Genomic DNA, 17,830 nt, shown 5'->3' with positions numbered 1-17,830 from the left:
GTCACTATTTCTTTTTTTTTGCTTACAGAGTTTTCATGTACCTTTATCAAAGTGACAGTCTGATTACTCAGAGCCATTTTAAGACTCAGTGTTTCTAACATTGCTTCTTCTTGTTTTGTGCACCTCACCCCTGCTGTTGCTTCAGAGAGGCACTGTCTTTTTTTTTTTACTACAACTCTCATCTGCTATTTTGTTACAAAAACAAACAAACAAAAAACAAACAAACAAAAAGAATCCAGAATTTTTTTTTTTATATTCTCCTGATTTTGACTGCCCTGCTGCAGCCACAACTTAAAAACATTTTAAATTTTGTAAAGCATTGAGTTACCTTTTAAGGGTTAAATGCCAAATCCCAAAGCCAAACAACGCTAATTACCTGTGTCTAGCAAAAAGGTCTGTCAGTTTTGCAACTTTGAATTAAAGAGTCAAATGGATTTTTAGTGGCATTATTTAAAACAAAAACAAAACCAACTGGTCCTTAGAACTTTACATATTTACACACACACAGACAGATACATACACATTTTCTTTTCCTTAACATCCCTTCCACACTGCTCTGTTTTTTACATCTTACATTCCCTTTATACATTTGAGGCAGTTAAGTTCCAATAGAATCCTCTTATGTTCTTTTAGCAAATTTGACTAAATTGTCCAGTCAAATGATTTTAATCAGATAGTTTATTTTTGCCTGGCTAATTTACAGACATTCCTTTGGAAAAGGGCCCATTTTTCTTTCAGAATGGCTGCAAAGAAACCAAGAATGCTCTTTCTCTAACACTTTTCCTTTTTAACATTTTCACAAAGTTTAGCTGCTTAATTCCCTCCAGCCTCTGCAGAGTGAACTTTTTTTTTTTTTTACTCTCTTTTCTCTTTGTAATTATGCCTGGGGGTGCCGTACATAGGACCTTCTCCCCCTTTACCTGCTTCCCTCCAGCCTCTGCAGAGTTAACTTTTTCACTCTTTTTTTTTTTTTATTCCTGGAGTGCCTCTTTCACTATTTTCAGCTGGCTTTGGGTATTTGTAGCCAGCACCTTCCAATTGTCTCCTCCCTTTTCCGTTTGTGCCTTTTCCTCTTTACATGAAGACAAGCGGAGGGAAGAATCCTTACATGCCTCCCACAACAACCAAATTGCTGCTGCATCTCTTTTGGCAGCACTAGAAGGTTTGTATATGAGGATATACTGAGCCAATCTATCCTCTAGGTCCGAAATAGTGCAGACATCAGCTAGGGCTTGTTTAGTCCAAGGACTGTGGCCAAATTTTTGAAGGATTTGTTTAAAAGGTGTAATTTCTTTAACAAAAGGTGAGGTTGGAGTTCCTTCTGACTCCATTCCTCCCTCTGGTACTGGCTTACCCTGTTTTCTTTTAAACATCTTAACATGGATATTTCAATCTCTTTGTCACTGATGGTATTACTTAGCAAGTGACACAGCCTAAATTCTGAAATCATAGCTTAATCTATGCGTTTTTCTCCTGCTACCTTCCCGGAGGCCAGCAGGTTCCCTGCTACCTTCCCGGAGGCCAGCAGGTCCGGTTAACCTATTTCTCCCTGCTACCTTCTCGGAGGCCAGCAGGTCTGGTTAACCTATTTCTTCCCTGCTACCTTCTCGGAGGCCAGCAGGTCCCCTGCTACCTTCTCGGAGGCCAGCAGGTCTGGTTTAATCTGTTTTCCCTGCTACCTTCTCGGAGGCCAACAGGTCCCCTGCTACCTTCTCGGAGGCCAGCAGGTCTAGTTTAATCTGTTCTTCCCTGCTACCTTCTCGGAGGCCAGCAGGTCCCCTGCTACCTTCTCGGAGGCCAGCAGGTCTGGTTTAATCTGTTTTTCCTGCTACCTTCTCGGAGGCCAGCAGGTCCCCTGCTACCTTCTCGGAGGCCAGTAGGTCTGGTTAACCTAATAGAAATGCCTAGCTCACTAGAGCTGGCGGTGTGCACACCAATATTTACAATAACTGAGGTTTTTTACCAATATTCCCCCTTTCGCAATTCTCCACCAAAATGTTGTACCAATAAATTAAAAACCAGCAGGATCTTATTAAAGGGAAAAAGGCAAAATACCACATTTATTGTGAATACAGAAAGAATCATAGTAAGCAGTTAGTTACAGCTGTAACATTCCATTCAATCTCATCTTTATTCACACATTCATTCATACACACACACACACACACAGGTTCTGCAAGGTTGTTATCATAGTAAGCAGTTAGTTATAGCTATAACATTCCATTCAATCTCATATTTATTCACACATTCATTCATACACACACACACACACACACAGGTTCTGCAAAGTTGTTATCATAGTTACCAGCCTTAGAGTTGCTCATGCCAAGCCACTGGCCAGGTGGCCTGGACATGAGGAGGGAGCAGGGCCTTGTCAGATGCTCATCTGATGCTCCTGGAAGTTGGTTTGCAGAATCAGACCCCAAAGTTCTCACTTTTTAGAGTCTATTTTTATAGGAATTTCTTTCTATGCCAGTCTATGGGAATTGCTTCATCATGCTGTTGCTGAATCAATCAGCAGATAGCACATTCCTGACGGCTCCTAGATGTTATCTTGTTCTTTGGTTCTCCCATTCTTGAGGCTGTTGGGTGGATTCCAGTCTGCCCTCCGGGGGTCCTCTGGTTATTTCCACTTGATGCCTTCTTCAGCCGATGGACACTGGATTCTTAGGCTGGCACCTCCCTGATCATTCAGTTATTATCCACACCAAGCATCCATCCACATACATCCTCTATCTCTATTTTAATCACAATTGTTAATACAGCAAAAGGGCGGGGAGTCTCTGGGTGCTGTTTCTATTGTTAGAGTATTGCTTTGGGTCTCTCTCTCTCTGTGAATTGCTTTGAGAACAGACTCTGTCTTAGAATGTACTAACACAACTAGCAGCTTGCAAGTTTCACACACAGAGGGAGAGAAACAGTACCAAAAACTAAGAGACCTCTTAATTAGTAATACCCTGGAATTTAAACTATGGGGAATCAAACTCATTTGTGATTTTAATACAGAACTTCTTTAATATGATCCAACAATACTGGTGAATACTCTTCTGAACTGCTGCTGAATACACCAATATAGACTGAAACAAAAATTACAGTTGTTAAATACAGAAGAATCCTATGCAGATTTTCAGTGTCCACTTCCTCATGTATACCAACTGTTCAGATTCCTCAGGATTGAAATTGTGTTCATTAAACTAGAAGGGTGAGAAAAGATGTAATTGTTTTGTTAAGGCTTCTGGGATTTGGCTTTTTTTTAAAACTGAAAAATGCGCCAATATATATTTTTTTCTAAATGCCTGTATAGCTACCGGACCCCATTTTGTTGGTAGTTTTTTTATTTAGTCAGACCATTCCCTCAGTCTGGATCACTTGTGGCACCTTAGAGACTAACCAATTTATTTGAGCATAAGCTTTCGTGAGCTACAGCTCACTTCATCGAATGCATACTGTGGAAAGTGTAGAAGATCTTTTTATATACACACAAAGCATGAAAAAATACCTCCTCTCACCCCACTCTCCTGCTGGTAATAGCTTATCTAAAGTGATCACTCTCCTTACAATGTGTATGATAATCAAGTTGGGCCATTTCCAGGACAAATCCAGGTTTTCTCACCCCCCCACCCCCCACTCTCCTGCTGGCAATAGCCTATCTAAAGTGACCACTCTCCTTACAATGTGTATGATAATCAAGTTGGGCCATTTCCAGCACAAATCCAGGGTTTAACAGGAACGTCTGGGGGGGGGGGGTAGGAAAAAACAAGGGGAAATAGGTTACCTTGCATAATGACTTAGCCACTCCCAGTCTCTATTCAAGCCTAAGTCATTATGCAAGGTAACCTATTTCCCCTTGTTTTTTCCTACCCCCCCCCCAGACGTTCCTGTTAAACCCTGGATTTGTGCTGGAAATGGCCCAACTTGATTATCATACACATTGTAAGGAGAGTGATCACTTTAGATAAGCTATTACCAGCAGGAGAGTGGGGTGAGAGGAGGTATTTTTTCATGCTTTGTGTGTATATAAAAAGATCTTCTACACTTTCCACAGTATGCATCCGATGAAGTGAGCTGTAGCTCATGAAAGCTTATGCTCAAATAAATTGGTTAGTCTCTAAGGTGCCACAAGTACTCCTTTTCTTTTTGCGAATACAGACTAACACGGCTGTTACTCTGAAATCAGTCTGGATCTGCTCTCTAGTGGAATACTGATTCAAAGTAGAAAGCTGATGACATGGCATGTGTATGACATACACAGTTTGGTGCTTTAACTGACAGCTACAAGTTGTAACAATAAGCCTCTACCATTAAGTCTGTTCTATAACCTGTAAGAATTCAGTTTATAGTGCAGTATGGCGTAGAATTTCCAAAAGTGCTGAAGGGCAACACTGAGTACCTTTGAAAAGTCTACCCTACATGTCTATAGAATGACAGTAGTGCCACAGATTAATAAACTCAATTTATCTTGTATGTCAGGCCTGGAGACAAGAAGAGGAGAGTCACCTGTATTTGCTTTTGACTTAATCTTGTAAGGTTGGATTAGAAAGTTGTGGTTACATTTCCCACCCCTAACATGGGCTCATACATACAGGCTGGCAGATATTAGACTAAGATGGCACCTGCTGTGTTTGGTTGTTTATTCAGAATGGTAAAGATGGGAGATAACCCTAGCTGTAGTTCCTTTATCCAGTTATACCACTGAAGAATAATCAATTTAAATGCAAACAGCTGCAGCTGCATGTAAGATGTCATTGTACGCACAATAGCAGGCTTAGATGCCAGGTTCTTATTCATGCACCATAGGAATGTAATTCATTTCACTATGATATAAGGTGACATAACAGAACACAACTGCTCAGCCAGTGTCATTGTGAAAGTGAAGCACAGCAGGCCACAAAGACTGCAGAAATTATTCCAGTGCAGTGACCATAAATGTCATATAATACCAGACAGACAACATTGCAGCACATAACCAAGCTTCTCCATCTTCTGTTCTATTTCTTAAAGAAGGTCTTCATTCCAGGGAAAGCATACATCCATTTACCTATTGCTTGATTTTCATAATCATCCTTGCCAAGTTTTCAGGTAAAGTTCTAAAGCTATCCCTGTGGCATCATAATTATTTCTACAACGATAAATGGTGTTGTCACAAATTAGACTTATTCCTGTGAGATCAAACAAAGAATGTAGATTGTAAACTGTGCAGAGTAGAAATTTTCTCTTACTGTGTATTTGTGCAGTGTCTGCTACTATGGGTCTAGTACATTTAATAATAGTGAAGTTAGGCTATGAGGAGGAAAGCTGAAATCCAGGTTGAAGTGGCCATAATAATAACAAAAGGAATACAGAAAATGCCTGGTGATGAGCTTTCATTTTTTTTAAATTCACAATATGCCTGTTGCAATACTGCTGTTTATCATAGATATGCCGGTAAGGCTGCATGTATGGTTGCTAATATGAAGTTCCCTTTACTGAAATGCTTGCAGCAGAGCCAATGACTGTAACTGATATTTCATTTCCATCTGCAACAAATACACCATCGCCTGTGTGGTATATTTTGATGTAATGTACATCCGAAATAGTAATGGGTTTTTGATAAGTCATGTTTAAATATGGAGCATAGAGTTTCTCTTTGCTTGGCATGTTTATATAAACATAGCAATGCTAGGAGCTAAAAGGTACATCACAGCTCATGCATCAAAGAATACTGCGAGGAAAGTCCCACTATTGTATGGACGATGCAGATAATTCTTTAAAATGACTAGATAACAACATGAAACAGCCTTATATCTAATACTAGTGTGTCATGTCTCAATAATCTGTACATAAAATGCTGTGAAGGCAAACAACAGCATATATAGCGAAAAAGATCAGGCTATAATAAGATAGACAGAAAATACCACTATGTGATTTATCAGCCATCTGGCACAATCCAAGCAACACTCATTCATGGGAGGTTCTAGTTTTCTGATTAGTTACCACAGCAACAGGTCTTCAGAGTATGCTTTAACGTCATGCACCTGTCAGCACCCATTTGACTACACAGTTTACCTTATGCACTGGTGGGCTGCCAAAGATGACATTCTTCCCAGTTTACTTTTTTGTTTGCACCAAGTCTTCCATTATACAATTAATGTGCTTTTCAGGGGATTTAGAACTTGAACATGGGTTTTAAAAAGTGGCATACAAAAGTGAAGCTCTTAGCTCAAAATTGAAGAAAATTATTACTATTATTAAGCCATTTCCAGGTTATCGTGATACAGAAATTAGTAAGTGCTGGCTGGTTTTAAGGTGGCTTCATATAACTCAGAAATATTTTAAATCTAAAATAAAAAATTCATAGTTTGATCTAAGCACTATTGGTATGTTGGAAAAAAATATAAATTAAAAATAGCCAAGATTGATTCTTCCTCTCAAAGACAGAAATTTCTGCATATTCTTTTTTTTTTTTCTTGTGTAGTTTTATGGAAATCAGAAAATGTCCAAAGGCTACATGAATGGCCTTCATAAGTTTCACAGCATACAACCAGTGAAAAATTGGTTGTTAGAGGAAGAACAACACTTTTCAAAAACAGGTTTCAGAGTAACAACCGTGTTAGTCTGTATTCGCAAAAAGAAAAGGAGTACTTGTGGCACCTTAGAGACTAACCAATTTATTTGAGCATGAGCTTTCGTGAGCTACAGCTCACTTCATCGGATGCATACTGTGGAAACAGCATGGCCCACCTTGATTATCATGCACATTGTAGGGAGGGTGGTCACTTTGGATAAGCTATTACCAGCAGGAGAGTGAGTTTGTGTGTGTGGTTTTCAGAGGGGCGTAGGGGGGGTGAGAAAACCTGGATTTGTGCTGGAAATGGCCCACCTTGATTATCATACACATTGTAAAGAGAGTGGTCACTTTGGATGGGCTATTACCAGCAGGAGAGTGAGTTTGTGGGGGGGGAGGGGGGGCGGAGGGTGAGAGAACCTGGATTTGTGCTGGAAATGGCCCAACTTGATGATCACTTTAGATAAGCTATTACCAGCAGGAGAGTGGGGTGGGAGGAGGTATTGTTTCATGGTCTCTGTATACTTTTCAAAAAGTTTGGAATCCTTGGCAGCCTTTGTATATTATTCCTAGTATAGTTATATCGATACAGAAATGTCAAAAATGAAATAGCCACGGTAATGAAATTTAACTACTACTGGGCGTGTACAGCAGCCAAAAGAAACTGAGCAGTTTAGATGGTTGGTAATTAGTGCTATATGGAGTTGTTTAACCATAGGTCATTGGGTCAAGCTTAGCCCAAGTTAGTAGTGAGTGAATGGTGCTGACAACTGGCAGAACATGAAGGATGAAATCCTGTCCCCGCTGAGGTCAATATGAGTTCTGACCATTTCTTCTCTATGTATAGAGCATGCACCTGTAGATAGGCAACAAAAACTACACTATCCATTAACAAGATTTGTCCTGGAACAGCCCCGGGTTTTGGGTTGGGGATAGATCATTTCCAGAGGTGGAGTCATGGAATTCCTCCACTTAAAGGCAGTACTACTAGTCCTGCCTTAATAAACAATGAAGCATCATTGTCAGAATCTGTGAAGGCAAAACCCAGCAGTATAGACTTTGCTATTAGTATTATCATAGTATTACTAATTTTTCTGCTACCTGTCGTCACTTTGATTCTTTCATCAGAAGCTGACATTGTGTCACTAATGGTTTTTTGTTTTTAAACAATGAAAATGTGTCTATCCCCCCCAAAGATTAGAGACCAGCTCTAAACTATGCTGCTTGCTTCCAAATATAGGGGAAGCTATATATAAATATAATGGGTATTTCATTTGTTCACTCAAATATAATGGGTGTTCATTTGTTCAGGGGACCAGGCGGAGGGGGAATCATCAGCAGTTTTTGCAGAAATCAATTCAATGGTAGTGAAATGAAAGAGGAAGTCAAAGTGACTGGATTGATTGAATGCTTACAGTCTTAATAGCAGATGAAGAATCAATTATCCTTTCTGTGCCATTTAATCTCCTTTAAAGAGGCTGACACAGATTAGAAAAATAAGAGCACTGTATCTGATGTGGAGAGGACCAATGAGTGGTAATTGACATCAACCTCAGACTTTTGTCTAATATGGAGAAAAATCAAAACAATAAAATCCGGCGTTAGGGCAATCCTGACTAGATAGCTAGAATATGTGTTTGTGGGGGGTAAGGGCTCAAAAGTCAAATCCTAGTGATCTAAAAAAGTCCCTTTTGTTTACCCTTTATCAAACTATGACACAAGTGTGGTTGAAGAAGGCTGAAGTAAAAGGGGAAAAAAAACACCATGAATGCTTTAAGCAGACAAACAAACGTTGTCATCACTTAAAGACCATATTAATGTAGTAGTAGTAGTAGATCTCATATGGTGTGGCCCATGTAAAAGCTTTGCAGCTAGCCCGTGGAGAATTTCCTCTGGTGCAGACACTGCAGAGGGTCACCTACATTGCCCCAGCCTTCCCTCCTAGTAAGATCCAGCACAAGGGTCAGCCAAAGATAGGGTTGGGGGATGAGGGAGGCATGTCAAGGAAATCTCAATAGTGATTAGGAAATTCCATGAGACCAGCTGTCCGGGGGAGATTTTTGCCACTGAGGGTTTAAAGCTCACAAGCACATCTAGTCTCACCAGATTCCAGCTGCAACTAAGCCAAAACCAGAAAACAAGTCAGTTCCAGCTTTGGAACAATCTAGAATCAAAATCATTGTGCAGGGTAGGATTCTAATCTGAAGGGATACTTGAAGGGATCATAATCAAGGTTCTAGTTTCGCCAGTCTCAGTTTTTTATCATCCCATTCTGAGCCCTCTTAATTAGAAGGTTTTGAGTAGAAATCTAGCAATAGGCACAGCAAAGCTATTGCAGACTAACAGTGTTTATTATTGTGTCAAGGAATTATTTTGTTGTGTACCAGCAGAAAACTAAGTCAGAGAACATACAGTATTATGAATTATGATTAACTTAGGAGAAGCTATATATATCTAAAATTGTACATTCAGGCTGGTGTGTTTTTCTCTGTACTTGAAGAATCATTCAGCATTGAGGATGTATGAAACTTTTGTTGCAAACAATGGGAAATTCACCAGGTTTGGGGGTATGTTTGGGGACCAGCCTGAACCCAACCCCCTGATTTGAATAGTCCTGAAAGGGGCTTTGGAACTCTGTATCTGAAATGTGAAAGATAAAAAGTAGAACTGGCATAGAAATAGGTTGAGTAGCGAATTCTAACCCAAATTCAGCTCAAGATCTGGGGTTTTGGTTGGGGCCCATCAGGAGCATAACCTGAAATATCTAGAGATTTGTGGAGGACCAATAACATGTAATTTTAGATAGGACCACTCAGAAAGCATCTAATGAATCATTTATTTTAAGAGAATTTATGCTAGCAGTTTATTTAATATGCACTTGGATCGCTTTGGAATTTACGATCCATTCATACACAGTGATCACTAAAATGCAATTTCTCTGTACTAGCAGCATTAATGACATTGCAAGGACACCAGGGAATGAGGAACAGGAAAAGACCTCTGACCCAATAAATCTATTGCCTGTGATAAGAGGGAAGGTGCTCTCATGGGTTGGTAACTGGTTAAAAGATAGGAAACAAAGGGTAAGTATAAATTGTCAGTTTTCAGAATGGAGAGAGGTAAATAGTGGTGTCCCCTAGGGGTCTGTACTGGGCCCAGTCCTATTCAACATATTCATAAATGATCTGGAAAAGGGGATGAACAGTGAGGTGGCAAAATTTGCAGATGATACGAAAGTACAAAAAATAGTTAAGACCCAGGCAAACTGCTGGGTTTTTATTTGTCTTGGGTTTTTGAATTCACTTTTTCAACCCTTTCTCCCCAACTAGGAAGCCTAATGCCTATCTGTGTCTGCACGCCCTCACATCATATATATGGTCACCACTCTCCCTCTCTTTTCCCCACATTTTCTCTCTTCTGTCCTTTTCTGACCCTTTTTAACTTCAAATCTTATTTTGTTTGTATTTTTTTGCCAATTTGTTTTTTCTCTTTTTCTTCTTTGTGGGTCCTCTGCGCCCTTGTCTGATCCCTTCCCTCCCCATGCACGTTCCCCAGAAGACTGCGAGTAGCTCAGAGTGGAGGGATGGAAATCTGCTGGTGGCTGGGCAGGGCTGCACCTGTTCTTGAAGCAGAGCTGAGGGCCGAAGGAACAAGGAAGAGAAGTTTGGACCACTTGGCTCCTAAGTGCTAACTGATCCAGCAGCCCCTGTGTACATAAGCTTCTCCAATGGTTGCCTGAATTCAAGGACACCAGGGAAGCAGAGCTGGTGGGAAAGTGGGAGTTTTCAAGATAAGTCATGCAAACCCCACAATATTTTGATTCTGAAATATTACTACAGTGCTCCAGGAGTTATAGTTTGGGTTCCTCATGCTCTCATTCTCTCTACAGGCTGAGCTCCCTGCACAGGATACATCTCACATGATACACCAGACTTCCCTTGATGCATCATGGGAAATGAAATCCATCTCAGAACAGATCAGGAGCATGAGGAATCTAAACAATTCCCACAAGATACCGTGACAATGTTTCAGCATCCAAAGATGACAGTTTTCATGGGTTCGGTTTTTTGACGTAAAAATCAGTTTTCTACAGAAAGAGTTTTCTTTTACAAACAAATTAATAGATCTGTCAAGCGATTAAAAAATTAATTGTGATTAATCGTACCATTTATCACATTGTTAAACAATAAGAGAATACTATTCATTTAAATATTTTTGGATGTTTTCTACATTTTCAAATATATTTTCAGTTACAACACAGAACACAAAGTGTACAGTGATCACTTTATATTTATTTTTATTACAAATATTTGCACTGAAAAAAACAAAAGAAATAAGATTTTTTTCAATTCACCTAATACAAGTATTGTAATGCAATCATTTTATTATGAAAGTTGAACTGACAAATGTAGAATGATGTACAAAAAAACCCTGCATTCAAAAATAAAACAATGTAAAATTGTAGAGCTTGCAGGTCCATTCAGTCCCACATCTTGTTCAGCCAAATGCTCAGACAAACAAGTTTGGTTACAATTTGCAGGAGATAATGCTGCCAGCTTCCTGTTTGCAGTGTTACCTGAAAGTGAGAACAGGCATTCGCATGGTACTGTTTTAGCGGTGTCCCAAGACATTTACATACCAGATGTGCTAAAGATTCATATGTCCCTTAATGCTTGAACCACCATTCCAGAGGACATGTGCCCATGCTGATAGTGGGTTCTGCTCAATAACGATCCAAAGCAGTGCGGACCCACGCATGTTCATTTTTATCATCTGAGTCAGATGCCACCAGGGGAAGGTTGATTTTCTTTTTTGGTGGTTCTGGTTCTGTAGTTTCCATATCGGAGTGTTGCCCTTTTAAGACTTCTGAAAGCATGCTCCACACCCCGTCCCTCTCAGATTTTGGACGGCACTTCAGATTCTTAAACCTTGAGTCAAGTGCTGTAACTATTTTTAGAAATCCCATATTGGTGCCTTCTCTGTGTTTTTTCAAACCTGCAGTGAAAGTGTTCTTAAAATGAATATGTGCTGGGTCATCATCTGAGACTGCTATAACATGAAATATATGGCAGAAGCCATACACATACTCCCCCCAAGGAGTTCAGTCACAAATTTAATAAATCCATTATTTTTTTAACAAGCATCATCAGGATGGAAGCATGTACTCTGGATTGGTGGCCGAAACATGAAGGGGCGTGTGAATGTTTAGCATATCTGGCACATAAATACCTTGCAACACCTGCTGCAAAAGTGCCATGTAAACATACTGTTCTGACTTGAAGGTGACATTGTAAATAAGAAGCAGGCAGCATTATTTCCCATAAATGTAAACAAACTTGTTTCTCTTAGTGGTTGGCTGAATAAAAAGTAGGACTGAGTGGACTTGTAGGCGCTAAACTTTTGCATTGTTTTGTTTTTGAGTGCAGTTATGTAACAAAAAAAAAATCTACATTTATAAGTTGCACTTTCATGATAAAGAGATTGCACTACAGTACTTGTATGAGATGAATTGAAAAATACTATTTATCATTTTTACAGTACAAATATTTGTAGTAAAAATAATAATATAAAGTGAGCACCATACACTTTGTATTCTGTGTTGTAATAGAAATCAATATATTTGAAAATGTAAAAAAATACGCAAAAATATTTAATACATTTCAATTGGTATTCTATTGTTTAACAGTGCTATTAATTGCAATTAATTAATTGTGATTAATTTTTTTAGTTAATCACGTGAGTTAACTGTGATTAACTGACAGCCCTAAACATTAATTTAGTCAAAAAAATCAATTTTCTATTGAAAAAACAGTTTTGATGGAAATTTTTTGAACAGCTCTAACGGGCAGCTTTTACAAAGCCACTGTTGCTTTACTCACTGTTACAGTAGCAGGTTTGCAGCAGGGAGGATCTTAGTTCATTGCGTTTTAGTGTCTCAGTTCCTCCTAGGTCCATCTGACAGCCATAGGGCACCCCCGCCCTGACTTTGGGGCATGTTTCTTTAAAGTGAAAATAACCAAATCTCTGGTATAGCAGTAAGCATTGCAAAATCTGGAATGGGCTAAAATGTGCACAATCCTGAGAGCTGAGAGAGCAGTATTACCAGCCCCAAGAGTTTAAAAAGTCACAAGTCAGGCATAAAAACAACAAAGGTTAAAATAATGAGTAATAATAAAGTGGGGAAGGGATGCCTTCTGAATTTTGAGTGTTTAAGATTCACATTTTCAAGCTTTTCTTCACAACCGTAATGGCTAGAAAGTTTTTTTTTTTTTTTTTTTTTAATGAAAACATGCTGCTATAATCATACCACCACCACCACACCAAATATTAGCAGACTCCTCATGAAGCCACAGGGATTGGTAAATTACAGGCATGATGCTAAAAAGTGAAATTTTAAAAGTTAGTGCTGTGGAGCTGGAGGTGAAGAAAGCTTCTTTTCCATCATGGTGTCTGCAAACAGCATAGCAGCAAAGTTCCTTTGACAGGTTAATAGGCTGGCAAATCTGCATTGCCTCTGCTTGGAGACAGAGCTGATTAGAAAAGGAGTACTTGTGGCACCTTAGAGACTAACAAATTTATTTGAGCATAAGCTTTCGTGAGCTACAGCTCACTTCATCGGATGCATACAGTATGCATCCGATGAAGTGAGCTGTAGCTCACGAAAGCTTATGCTCAAATAAATTTGTTAGTCTCTAAGGTGCCACAAGTACTCCTTTTATTTTTGTGGTTACAGACTAACATGAATGCTACTCTGAGAGCTGATTAGAGATGATTAAACAAATGTGAATCAGACCAGCTGCTTCAGTAGTAGCAGATCTCTGTCTGAAAGGGCCAGGTGTGACATTCTCTCACTGAATTTCAGACAGTTGCACTTGCTAAATATCTGAAGGGGCTTGGAGAATTTAAACTTGTAATCTGGATCAATGTCCCAGATAGCTGGTTCAGTTTTTATGTAATTCTTATCTCAGATTTTTATAGGTGCATATACAGCAAGATAAGTTTATTTTACCACATCTTGACTTTTTTTTTTTACAGCTTGACTTTTCTTTTTTAAAGACACAAGTGTTGAGAACTGTAATAACATACTGCTAAGACTACTGTTATGATTTTTTTTTAAAATGTGATTTCCTCCCAGGCAGGAGGTGGCATATAGCAGTTCTCACTGATGTTACTAAGTACGGATGTAAAGATTGGTCAGTTACCAAGCTTTCTGTTTTTTCAGGAGCATACCAAAGAATTTTTGTTGAAATGTAGACACAAATATACAAAGCAAGACTTTTTCATTCCATTCTGGGCACCTTAGTGATTTTTGTGTTACTTGTTGCCTTCCCCGAAATGTCAAAAAAACCTGTAGGCAACTCAGAGGGGAACCATAAAAAATATCTCTAAGAATGGATTGACGGATGAAGAAATTATTGGGGATAGAGGAAAGGGAGAAGTAGTAAAGGGCATAAACATTGTGAAAAGAGGAGCATTAGATTAGTCAAGGAGTTAGAACAGGTACTCGGTTTATTCAACTAAAAATCTAAGCTGGTATCAGGAAAATAATTGCTAGCAGTGAAACCTATTAGACCTATTAGTGAGATTTAATAGGCTCCCAAAGGAAGTGACATTTCTTCAGTTATTTAAAACTCCCAAACAGATAGAAAATGTACAGTAGGGAACAATCTTGTTTCAGGAAGAAAAGAAATGAACAAGATGATTCACTTGGTCTCTTCTTTTAATAATTCTTGGGCACAATAGATAGAATCATGCCTCTAGCTTCACTAAACATTAATTCCAGTAATTGGTGAAATTTGAAGCAGATCCTTAAACTATAACTTTCTACTATTTAGTGTAGTAAAAGTAACATTATGCTGGAGTTTGGGTGAAATCTTGATGAAGCTGGTGGACATCATAGCTGCCTTTCATTCAGGATAAATGTAAAAAGCTATTAAGCTCCCTTACGGAATAAAATAACAGATGACAGGGGCTGTTTCCCAAAACACAGGCAACATGCAAGGAGCTGAGCTATGTGGCAGTGTGCAAATGCAGGGGAACTGGGTATTAATTTGGAAGAGCTATATGTGTGAGAGAGAAACAGCTAGAAATTCCACAAGGCAGACAGAGAAGGCAGCAAGGAAGCCCTAGAGACAGCCAGAGAACACTTGTACCAGGACCCTAAGAGAGTGCTTTTGGGTGGAGTGCTGGCTGGAAAGAGGCTTGGAATTGTGAGGGGGAAAAAACCACAATCAATCAATCTGCTGTGTTCAGGGAAACCGGGTTTTATTTACATTCTTTGTAAATAAACTGAGTTGGATTAAAGAAATTCCTGACTCCGTCATCAATTTCTCCTCCAAATGGACACAACCTTCAAGACCTCAAATAATGGCTAACCACTCAGATCAAAACATGTAAACAGTAATGTTACATAGAATAAGGAAAGACACCAAGAAAGTTTTAAAAACTATTTCAGTATATAAGCAGCACTCCCAAAGCCTTGACAAAAGCTGTCTTGTTCTAAAACATAGCAAATCTAAAATTGACATATAAAATGGGCTTTTAGGGCTGATCCTGTTCCCATTGCCTTCAATGGGTGCAGGATTCAATCACTCTATGGCAGCTGCGAATGAGCACAGTGTCTACTGTCCTATCGAACCACAAAACAGACTGTAGAAGGCACAGCAGGCTACACAACTGCAGAGAAGAGCCCCAGTACATTATAACATCACTAATGAGCAGTCTCCAGTCCTTCAGCACAACATTTACAAACATTTAAAGAGTTTGTTTCTATGAGAGCATATACTGCACACATAACCCACTTGATGTATCACACTGATAAATCTTAAGAAGGGAAAGTTGAAGGTGGGCCTATCTAGTGAGATCTTTGGTTATTGCATATATTAACTGTTTTGTAAGTCATAATGTTGAGATAGAAGTGATCACAGATCTATGCCCAATTATCTGAAAGGAGATTATCACTTATAGCAGGAAATCAGTGGCAACCTCCTGAACTGTTAAACTAATCTGTTTTCTTCAGTGTCTTTGAACTAAAGATCTTGCTGAATCTGTTGTCTGTGGCTATAATTTCAGGACAGAAGATATTGAATTAATAGAGCTCTATGAGCAGCATAAAGACAAATATGATGAACAGACTCATTATTTGTAGTTCCACATATTTATAAGACCATTGGGTAAAACACTACGGGCTACAGTTTTGTCAATATACCTAGGACTCCTAGATCTACATCATCTTCTCATTTAGCATGGATAATATTTTCTTGATTTTCTAGTCTAGAGAGAATTAGGAGACCAGATGAAAAATAGGAGGTGCATACTCAATCTTCAGAAAACAGCATTGACCTTGAATAGAGAGAGGAAGTATGACAATCTCACAAGCTGTGACCTCCCTGTTCAGAGTACCTGGCCTCTGGTTTTCCAAGAAGGAGGAGTGTAACCTCAGGGTTCTTTTAGACTCATTCTCAAAGATACCCAGTGACAAAAAAAAAACAAAACAAAAAACAAACAAACAACCTCTCCCACTTTTTTCCCCATCTTTCTTCCTACGCTCTAATTTAATTGTTAGCAAAAACACTGTCTGGAGTCTGTAAGTGAGGTAGAGTGAGACTGAATGATGCAATATAATAATTAATTACAGAACAGACGGAATCTCTTAACTTCATTTCTCTCAACTCTTCATTTCAAGACGTTCTAATATTTGGATTTTTTTGAAAAAGAAGTGTAGAAATTGCTTTGGTGTATTAACTGGATGCTAGCACATTTTCAATCTTAAGTCGCTTTGAGTTATTCCACCCCACACCCTGCAATATATAGACACTTCTATTATGGAACAAAAGCTTTAAGAAATAGATGGTTCTCACAGTGTGTTATTAGTTTTTCTTTATATATCATATAGAAATGTTTAAAAGGACAAAACATTTCTTTTCCTTTTTTCAGGTCAACTTTAGAGGCCTGGAATGTGATTAGCTCATTATGGAGTTTATAGTTTACTTTACGATATAAATTACTATACTTTGGAAATTTCACTACTGGTGAAATTATATGGATTAATAAATGATAGACTGGACTCTTTATTCTATTTTGAATACATAGACTGCTGCAGAAACCTTCAGAAAATGATAGAAAAGGAGACACTAACTTCACTAATTGATTAGTACACGTTAGTCTGGACATTATCTTTAATCTCAGTCAATTTGAATTAGCAAGTAACAAAATAGTCTGGTTATCTGCTTCACTATATATTAAATCCTCTCTTAAATGTTAGTGTCTAATTCCTACTGTACAGCTAATTCCTGAAATCATACTTCTCAAATAAACATTGAGAATCCACATTGAAACCAATACAGCTCATTGTCCAGTGGTGCAAAGAATCAGGAAAATCATTTTAGCTGCAGCTGGGCAGTTGAAAATTCCTCTGCTGTCAAGATATGTGGATTAGTAATATACTTCTGAGGACGTATCAGTGTGATAAAATGAATATGTTGCCCATTATTTTCTTTTGGCACCAAGAAATAGTATTTTTCAATTCACCTCATACAAGTACTGTAACTGTATGGCACTTGGTGCCATACAAAGTTTCCCTCTTCCTTTAATGTTAGTTACATTGGCTGCATCTTTATCACGGGCACAATGACCCTACTGGTAGTATAGCCTATGGATTAACTAGCAGGTGCACTTCAGCAATACAGTCAGAATTATTTCTACCCACCAGGTCTCCTCATCTTGATAGAGATACACAAATGGTAAAATTGTTGAATGTGCTTCCTGAACCTATTGCTGACGTGGCAGTCTTGGGAGATTTGTTTTGAGCCCAACTGAAGGATTTTTACGGCTACCGCAAACTAAGGAAGTAGAGCCAGATCTTCAGCAGCTAGGAGTCTCCATAGCTACACTGATTTCAGCAAAACTATGCCAGGTTACACCAGCTGAGGACCTGGCCCCTGAAGGTTTAATATTCTAGTGGTGTGTGTGTGTACATATTTACACATATTTGCTAAGTTATTTCACTGTTAGCGTTTTTAAGAATCTAATTGGTAATAGGAAAATTTCACAGCTTTCACCAATCCGGCACTTCCATTGAAAATGAGAGATGCGATGCTTACATGAACCCTTTATCCCCTGCCTGAGATGCAGTAACCAAAGACAACATGCTTGTTATGTTACTGCAGTAACATTCCAAAAGTAATAATAAAAAAAAAAAATCTTGCTTATAGAAAAGAGGAAAGGAAACCAAGCATCAAAATAATGGAAATATGTGCTAATTTATCTTCATCTGATCCCACATCC

The sequence above is a fragment of the Chelonia mydas genome, chromosome 2 (genome assembly GCF_015237465.2).
Source record: "Chelonia mydas isolate rCheMyd1 chromosome 2, rCheMyd1.pri.v2, whole genome shotgun sequence".
Taxonomy (NCBI): Eukaryota; Metazoa; Chordata; order Testudines; family Cheloniidae; genus Chelonia; species Chelonia mydas.
The sequence above is the reverse complement of the archived record's forward strand: the minus strand, read 5'-3'. Positions refer to the sequence as shown.